The sequence below is a fragment of the Astatotilapia calliptera genome, unplaced genomic scaffold (assembly GCF_900246225.1).
Source record: "Astatotilapia calliptera unplaced genomic scaffold, fAstCal1.2 U_scaffold_13, whole genome shotgun sequence".
NCBI classification, from domain to species: Eukaryota; Metazoa; Chordata; class Actinopteri; order Cichliformes; family Cichlidae; genus Astatotilapia; species Astatotilapia calliptera.
Genome location: NW_020535652.1, coordinates 412,278 through 422,181, shown reverse-complemented (window position 1 = coordinate 422,181; position 9,904 = coordinate 412,278). Strand labels below are relative to the sequence as shown.

Below are 9,904 nucleotides of genomic sequence, written 5' to 3'. Positions count from 1 at the left end.
ACTCTTCCAGATTTTTGAGTTGGTTTTTTTTGTATTTTTGTTACACCTGAATGTTTCAGATCAAAGAAATTTAAATATTAGAGCTAGATAACACAAGTAAACACAAAATGCTGTTCCTAAATACAGGTGTTCATTTTAAGGATGAAAAAAATCCAAACCTACATGGTATTGCGCCTTTTTAAGGTCATGCAACAGCAACTCAGTTTAGGTCAGTATTGAGGTCAGGACTTTGACTGGGCCACTCCAAAATCTTCATTTGGACTTGTGTGTTTTGGACCATTGTCCGGCTGTAAAACGCAAGTCTGCTTTGCTGGAGGTCCTGAACAGATGACCAGACATTCTCCTTCGGGATGTTTTGGTAGAGGTCCTGAGACAGGAAAACAGCCCAGACCATCACACTACTACCACCATATTTTACAGTTGCTATGATGTTTCTTTTCTGAAATGCTGTAGGTTTTATTACAGATGTCATGTGACTGAAACCTTCCAAAAAAATTAACTTTTGTTTTGTCAGTCCACGAATATTTTCCTAAAAGTCTTGAAGATGTTTTTGGCAAATGTGAGACATGTCTTTATGTTCTTTTTGTTCAGAAGTGGTTTTCTCCTTGAATTCTTCCATCATTTATGCCCAGTCTCTTTCTTATTGTTGAATCACGAACTCCGACCTTAACTGAAACACGAGGCCTGTGGTTCTTTAATGTTGTTCTTTGAGTTCTTTTGTGACTTCCTGGATGATTCGTTGATGTGCTCTTGAAGTAATTTTGGTAGACCAGTAACTCCTGGGAAGATTCACCACTGTTCCAGGTTTTTTCCATTTGTGTACAATGGCTCTCTCCGTGGTTCATTAGCGTGCCAAAGCATTAGAAATGGCTTTGTTTCCTTTCCAGACTGATAGATTTCAGTGACATTGTTTCTCAGGTGTTTCTTTAGATGATGATGATATTGTTTTTTTGACATATTTTAAGCAGATTCACTTTGTCAGACAGGTTCTGTTTAAGTGATTTCTTGATTCAACAGGTCTGCCAGTAATCAGGCCTGAGTACTGTTAGTGAAACTGAGCTTTCCAAGCTTTCCGAACAATGTGATGAATCACAGTTAATTCCTGATTTAACAAAAAGGGCAATCATTTTTTCACACAGGACCAGGTTTGTATAACTTTTCTCCGTCAATCAATGTAATCGTTAATTAAAAACCGCATTTTGTATTTACTTGAGTTATTTACTTGAGTTTGTATGTTACTAAAATGTGTTTGATAATCTGAAACATGTTATTATGAAAATACAAAACACTAGGAAATCAGGACGGGGCCAACACTTATTCACACCACTGTATATCTATATTATAACACTGGAGTTAGCATTGGAGTGTCTACACTATGAAACCCATTTATTCATCTTCATCACATATTATCTGAATGCAACACGTAAGGCATAACTGCCCCCAGTCTTACCGTCTGGATTGGAGAATAAAAGGGATCCTCTGCTATTGGCTGGTTTATACCTGGTGAGAGGATTTTTGTGGTGGGTTCTGATTCTGCTTTGATAATAGATGGAAATAAATTAGTTGGTAACCCATATTTCTATATAATAAAACACTTGTTAGGTGATGTTTCTGCTGTTGCTTAATCTAAGTATCACTATTAAATGGCTTTCAATCACAATGAGTCTCACCTTGTGGCTGAGTGTCACCCTGGGCTAAACTGTAGTAAAAGCTTCTAGAAGACAGTTCACCTTCATCTAATAGAATAAAACCGAAAGAAACAGTGGGAGTGAAAAGATAGGTAGCCATAATAACATTATGGCTTTTAATCACAATGAGTCTTACTTTGTGGCTGAGTTTCACCCTGGGCTAAGCTGTAAATAGCTCTATTGGACCGTGCATCTGATGGAGAGAAACGGTGAGAGTGAAAGAATAGATGACCACAGTAATATCAGTGACAATGACCAAGGATTGCTAACCTCTACATTCAGTGGTTTAAATTTAAGAAAAATGTTGAATATGTTCTATAATAAAATTAAATTAGTTTGAAGCCAATTTCTTATGTAATAAAACACTTATTTACCTTAGATTGTTTCAAATACTACGTGATATTTCTGCTTTGCTTAATCTTAGTGTCAATAACAAATTACTTTTAATAACACTGAATCGTACCTTGTGGTTGAGTGTCACTCGGGACAAAGCTGTAGTAAATGGATGTAGACGACAGTGCATCTTCTTTCATCAGAGAGAAACAATAAGAGTGAGAGGATGAATAACCACAGTAATATCAATAACAATAATCCGTGTTTGCTTTTTAATATATTCATAGATTTTCATTTGAATTTAGCAAAATTTCACATTCACAGTTAGATAAGAATGCAGCTTTTTGGTTAGTTAGAAATAAAATAACTAATAGTTACACACACGCGTGCGCGCTCTCTCTCTCTCTCTCTCTCTCTCTCTCTCTCTCTCTCGCACATACACACAGACACACACACAAATGGACGTTGACATCATTCTATTGCTGTTGTGTCACTTTATGACATAAATTTGATTGTGTATCACGCTATGTACCACAGGTCTTCAGGCTGGCAGTAGTTTAACCGTTACTTAAAAAGCCATCTCTAGACCCAGTGGTCATAATTAATTATTGCCCAATCTCTAACCTTCCTTTTATTCTCTGGATACCATTATTTTGGCCTCCAGTAACACTGTGAGGAATCTTGGAGTCATTTTTCAACAGTATATTCTTCAATGCACATATTAAACTAACACTCTACTTTTCAGATCAGGCTTAAAACTTTCCTTTTTGCTAAAACATATATTAAGGGCTGGGTCAGGTGACCCTGAATCCTCCCTTAGTTATGCTGCACAATAATGTTTAATATTTAGTATTTACTGCCATATTCCCATATATCATTGTGATGTTGTTTATTCTATTACTCTTGTTCTCTTCTGCTTGTTGTCTTTTTTCTTTCTCAACAGGTGATCCAGGTGATCGATATATGCATTTTTTTTTTCTTTCTTTTTTTTTTCCTGCCCATTCTGTTGGTTTTTGTTTTTTGCCCTTCTCCCCCGTCCTTCTTCTCAGCTGTTTTTCTTTCCCTCTTTCTTTCTCCCCTTCTTTCCCCAGTCAAGTCTGTCCCGTATTCAACAAGTGAAAATAAAATAAACAATAAAAGGTGAATCAAATGAACCATTACGGCAAGGCTGGGATGGTCAATTTGGTAAAGTATATCCGTTGGGCATCTTTCTTTGCCTTTAGACAACAATTCTGATGGCAAAAGAGCCAAACAGGACAGGCAGAAGAAAAGTTATGCTGCAAAAGGTGTAGACTGCTGGGGGATTCCCATGATGCACTGAGACCTCTCTGCATTGAATGATTGTTATTAACCTCTGTCTCTCTTCCACAGCATGTCTTTGTCCTGTTTTCCTTCTCTCACCCCAACCGGTCACAGCAGATGGCCCCGCCCCTCCCTGAGCCTGGTTCTGCCGGAGGTTCCTTCCTGTTAAAAGGGAGTTTTTCCTTCCCACTGTCGCCAAAGTGCTTGCTCATAGGGGGTCATATGATTGTTGGGTTTTTCTCTCTATGTATTATTGTAGGGTCTACCTTACAATATAAAGCACCTTCAGGTGACTATTGTTGTGATTTGGTGCTGTATAAATAAAATTGAAAATTGAATTAAAATTAATTATGTTATATGTGTTCATGTTTTCACCTTTCATTGAGTTTTTAACTCCTATACTTTTTAAGTGCTCAATTAAAAGCTGTGTTAAATATTTATGTTGAAATGATATGCATGTCAGAAGTTGTACTTCTTGCCACATGTAACCTTTCTGAGCTGTATGAGGAAACTCAAAGCTCTCACTGTAGATACAGTTCATATCTGAAAGAGACTTGGAGTCTATGTGGTTTTCATTTGAGGCGTAAGTTCACTAAGCTCAAATTAACACTACCATCTGCACATTTATAAATAACACATACACACTGACAAAACATTCAGACAGTGCACTTTTTTTCTGCTTATGACTTCATAGAAAAACTATTGTGGTTAAACGACTCCTCGGAAACATACCTTTCTTCTTCCTGTTTTTTCTTGCAGCAGCACATGTTGCTCTACCTGTGTTCACTCTACTGGCCTCTATGGACATGGAAACACAAAACATAAAAATCATTAAAACGCTGATAAACTACGTTTTAGAGTAACACTGTTAGTGTAGTGCACAACAGGCATGTTGATTTCAAAACAATGCATAATCTAATTAGGCAATACATCTCTTGGGCTGAGAATAATCTCCTAAATGCTATCATCATAATTATTATTTCAAGTTCTGACATAAAATAATTTCTCAAATATAAGGTACAGAAAGTATTTATTATAATTATTACATTTTTTCCACTGAACAATAAAAATGAACAGAAAATATTAACACAGTATCTCTGTTCTGACCTGTTTGAGCTTCAGTTTTGCCTTAACCATCTACGTTTAGAAAAATGAACAAAGATATTTTTCAAACATTATATGTGACATGCAATTATCACTTTTAATTTTTCCATGTCAGAACACTTAAGGTGCCTCGATTCCAGATTAATGTTGCAAAGAAAACATATATGTTTAGTATGTACAGCAAAGCAAAAGCATTGAATCCAACGTTTTGCATGAAAATAAAATATTTTCAGTATTTTCATTACCTCTGTCACACTAACCTTTGCTAAAGTGATACAGTCCCATGGTCACAATCAAGAGAAAAAGAAATAAAATCGTAGCAGTGATCCAAGGTGTGGCAGCAGGGGAAGTGTGGCTCGTCTCTATGTGACTGTCTGGATTAGTAGTTGAATTCACAATTTGAGAGTCTAAATGACAGTTTGAAAAGAGAGAAGGGTTCAGTTAAGACAAAAAAAACCCAAATGTTCATTTTCAGATGTTCAGTGTTTATTCAGACTGACACATTTTAAATAGTGTGTCAGGCTCAACAGTTTTGCTTCATTTTCATATTTCTTTGTGTTTCACCTGAGACTTTTAGCCAGCTCTCTGGTGATTCTCCAACTCCTGAGATGCTGCACTTGTAAAGTCCCTCGTTTGATTTTGAAACTCTGTGGATGGTCATGTTTCCTGTGGAGCTTCTATGGATGTGACGTCCATCTTTGTAGAAATCAGCTGTAAAGTTGGAGGAAGCAGTTTTGTTTCTGCAGCCCAGAGTCAGTTTCTTCCATTAACACAGAAACAGCAGGACTCTCCAGGATAACAGAACCATCTGAAACAACAAACATTTGATATTTATTTAATGTAATTTCATTAAATAGAAAGCAATATTAAATTATAACCAATATTAAGTAATTAAAATTTATCAAAAGTTGTTGTTCTTTCTTTATTTTTCTTCAAACGTACTAGTGACACAAATGTTGATACTGTTGCTTCTTATTCCTCCTTCAGTCTCATACCAGTACTCTCCACTGTCGTCTGTATAAAGATTTCTCATTTTGCAGGATGATCCTGTTGGTGTCCTCATGTTAGTTTTGTTACATGCATTTATTTTCCTTTTAAGTTTATGCAGAACTTCACAATAACCGACTTCTTCACAGTGAAATGTTGTGGATTCATATTCAAAGAACTGCAATCTGTTTGGAACAATATGAAGAGAAACTGCATCTGAAACACAGAATAAAGAAAGATTATGTTTAGATTCTTATTACTTAAACTGATGTACTAGACTTTAATAATGACAGAGTAAAATATATATATATTTTTTAATGTGTATCATAAGTCATATGATGATTAATCATCACAGAACGCGTTTCGCTAAAATCACAAAAGAACAAGAAACAACAACTTTTCTTCTGAATTGCTCTCTCTCCTCCAAAATGTTTAACAATTTTAATATAGATGAGAAAATAGCATGTACACACCAATTTTCATATCCTGTGCACCCAGCAGAATCATGCTGGACATCACTAAAGAGACACAACAAAGTTTCATATTTTCTTTTTGACTTTTACAGCTAAGAGTAAACGTGTCATCACATTTTATATCTGGATCACAAAAATGCATTCGGTTACTGTATCTTAAGGTAAAAAGAAAAAAAAAAGCAAAATGGTCAAGTGGAAATGAGAAAGTACTCACACAGTCTGATGCACAGAGCTCTGACGTCCATGTTGTCTTGCTGCAGACTAAACACTGCAGAGTAAACTGAAGTGTTACAGCAGTGAGCAGAGGTATCTTCTTGCTAATAAATCTATTTTAACATTAAATATTTTTGTGACGTTGAATGCGATAATCCTAAGAAGTTGAATGGCTTCTGTGTCAAGTCAAGCCACCTTGTTTCAGTTCACTATCAGTGGGTGGAACATGAAACCAGTTAAGGCTCTGTTCGGTGCAACTTGTAGGCTGGTTTGTTATGCTCACATCCTCAGTTTAGGTGTAGTATGTGCATCACTGGGAACTTGTTCTTGTTTTTAATAAGACGGGAAACATTTTTTGTTAATTTTAGATTTCTCTCTTGTAAAGGCGACACTGAGTGTCAGTGCGATTACTTGTAAAAATAAAGGTTAAATAAGTAAAATGCTGAGATATATCACAGAAGTAGTGAACATTTTAAATCTTTTCTGGCATTCAGCAAATCACTGAAGTTCTTTCAGCCATAAGACAGATAAGACAGAGAACATAAAATAATGCATTCTGCTATTTAAACATAGTTCATGTACACATGAGCGTACATAATGATTTCATTTAGTTAGAAAGTGAAATGTGAAATATCTTCTCTTTTCATCAAAATGATGTCCACAAAAGTGGTGCCTCATTATTTCTAAATTTTGGTTGAAAAATTCTTTCCTGTTGTTATATTCAGCTTGAACTCCAGCAGGTCATCCTGATGTCTGCCTAAAAACATTGATTTGCTATCATGTTGTAGGCTCATTAGATGTTTGCATTAATGAGCAGTTGAACAAGTGTACCTAATGAAGTGACTGACGAGCAAAAAAACAAAAACAAAACAAAAACAAAACAATCCAATTTGGTAATAATTTTCTGTGGAGCTAGAGTAAACACTGTATGTTGCAATTTTATATAACATTAAATGTTATAAAATATACTAGTAGTAACCAGGTTGCTCAATGAGACAAGATGATGACAGGTTCTTCAAAAGGCTACCAACTCCTTTGACAACCATGAACTAAAATCCTTAGTTAAATTGGAATTGTAGAAATGCTTCAGGGTCAAAAAAAAAAAAAGTCAAAAAAGGTCAAACATTTTGCTGGGGGCAAATTCAGTGTTATTTATTTTCTAAATTTCAATTCTAATGAAGTCACTCAGCTTGAATCGTTTTTTTTTCCAGCATACGTGGGAAAAAAAAAATGTTTTTTTGTATTGCTCTATTTTCTGTTGCCTACATTGTAGATGAACTTTACCTTCACAAATAAAGAGGGAAATGAGAACAGTCAAAGCTTGACGTAGGATTCTGGTGCGGTAAAACTAAAATAGGTTGCAGGTTGACAGTTTATACTTTCTTTATACTGGACAGTAAAAGTCATATGAAGGTGAATCTAAGCATCATCACATTAAATTGAAATTCATTAAAACCCTTAACATGAGTAAATGTAATGTCAAAATCACATATCAGTGAAGAAAAATTGAGGCTGTTGTGCCCAGTGCTAGTTTTCTGCAGTAGCTCAACTCGTTCAGAGTGATGCAATCACTTAATTTGCTGATTGGAAGGAAAAAAAGAGTGCATGCTGTTAAAAAAAAAGACTGCCGCGAGTACGCTCTCAAGCCGCTAGCGATCACACACATGCTCACACACACACACACTGCTTTAACTGTTACGACACACCATTTATGGTTTTAAAATGGGAGTTGTGTCATTTCAATAAAGGCTGTGTAACCCGTTCAAGTGTTACGCCTGTTGTTCTTGCGTTGTGTTCTGGCGTGAAAGTAAGAGGCAGGAGACAGTACTGGGTCTTTGGCTGTTTACTGCACATCTGCAACACAGAAATATGTGTCTGATCTGTGTGTGTCACGCGACTGCCAGTACACCTCTCCTCCGGCCATGCTGAAAGGAGCTGTGCCTGCAGCTTCATTAATACTATAATAATATAATAAATCAAATACAACACATTAACTTAAGCTCTCAAAAACAAAAAGCACAAAATAAATAATATGTCACTGAAAAAACATCAAAAACAACTTATAAGACTAAACAAAATAATTCAAAAACAAATAAACAGTCAGATAAATACAATTCAATAACCAGGACCCAATATTCTAGTGCTTATAGTTCAAACATTATACTTCAGTACAATCATATTAATAACCGCCATCTAACAGGCAATACAACACTGTAATTATAAAAACAATGAATGAAAGACTGCATCTCCAAAACATAAGAACATCTCCATACCTGCAACACAGAAATATGTGTCTGATCTGTGTGTGTCACGCGACTGCCAGTACACCTCTCCTGACGAAGGAAAAAAAGAGTGCATGCTGTTAAAAAAAAAAGACTGCCGCGAGTACGCTCTCAAGCCGCTAGCGATCAGGCTAACTTAGCATGCTAGCATTTCAGCTGCGTTCTCGGCTAAAACTCATTATAAGTGTATATTAGCGAACTCCGCCCTCCACAAAACTTATCCCGAATGAGTCTCTTAATGACAAACAAAAACGCGGCGGTTCGGCTGTATTCACATTGCAGCTTGGGATCCGAACAAACTTTAATTAGCTGAGAGCAATGTGGCAGTGACTTACCTCCGGCCATGCTGAAAGGAGCTGTGACCGGGGCACACATGCACGCGCCTACGTCATCACGCAGCGCACACCCACACAGACTCAGATCACACAGGTAAGAGAGTGAGATGCAAAAATGACATATTTAATCCAAAAAAATGTGTTTTGGGTGAAATTCACAAGTATTTAACACATATGTTACAGGTGCAGGGAAGGCTGGTTCTTTGGAGTTGGCTGGAAACAGGTGGAGGAGCTTTCACCTCCGAGGTCTGTTCCGACCAGGCTTCGCTTGCAAGTTAATATGGATGGCTGTTTGTCTTGCTTTGTTAAGAGGTGATAAGTCTCTGAACCAGCAGGGCCTGCAAGCGCAGACCCAACACTGACACATTTTAAATAGCTATGTGTGAGGCTCAACAGCTTTGCTTCATTTTCATATATCCTTGTGTTTCACCTGAGATTTTTAGCCAGCTCTCTAGGGACTGTCCAGCTTCTGGAATGTTACACTTGTAAAGTCCCTCATTTGATTTTGAAACTCTTCGAATGATCATGTTTCCTGTGGAGTTTCTATAGAATTGACCTCCGTTTTTGTAAAAATCAGCTGTAATTTGTAGGAAGAAGTTTTGTTTTTGCAGCAAAGAGTTACAGTTTCTTCCATTCAAAGGAGCTTGCAAAGAAACACTGTGTGGCGTGGGTGTGGTCTCTGGCCAGCTGCAGAGGAGGGGTGACGCAGTGAGCTCCCGGGGCGGCGCAGGGGCGGGGTGAACAGGTGTGCTGGGATCTGACAGTGATTGTGTCTCTTTATATGTTGGCAGTGACAGTCGGAGGGGAGAAGCGGACGTGACAGCAGAGAGAGAGCGGGAGTGTCTGTGTCCCAGTAAACAAACCACAGTATTAAATAAAAGTTCTGCTGTCATCATATTCGCTCCAGCGTATGTTTCTTGGGTCCAACGTTACACACAGGTATACAGGACTCTCCAGGATAACAGAACCATCTGAAACAACAAACATTTGATATTTATTTACTAAATTTTAATTAAATAGGAAGCAATATTAAGTAATTAAAATGTATCAAAGACTGTTGTTCTTTCTTTATTTTTCTTCAAATGTACTAGCAGAGATGGGCAGTAAGGCTTTACTGTAATCCGATTACTTTTTTTCAAGTAACGACTAACGTAAGGGATTACTATTGCAAAAACGGTAATTGGATT

The 9,904-nt window shown here is 36.9% G+C and overlaps 1 pseudogene; it reads right to left on the bottom strand.

Moving 5' to 3' along the window:
- Positions 1-221: 221 nt before the first annotated feature.
- LOC113017452 (uncharacterized) lies at positions 222-8,024 on the bottom strand (annotated as a pseudogene).
- Between the last annotated feature and the right edge of the window lie 1,880 nt (positions 8,025-9,904).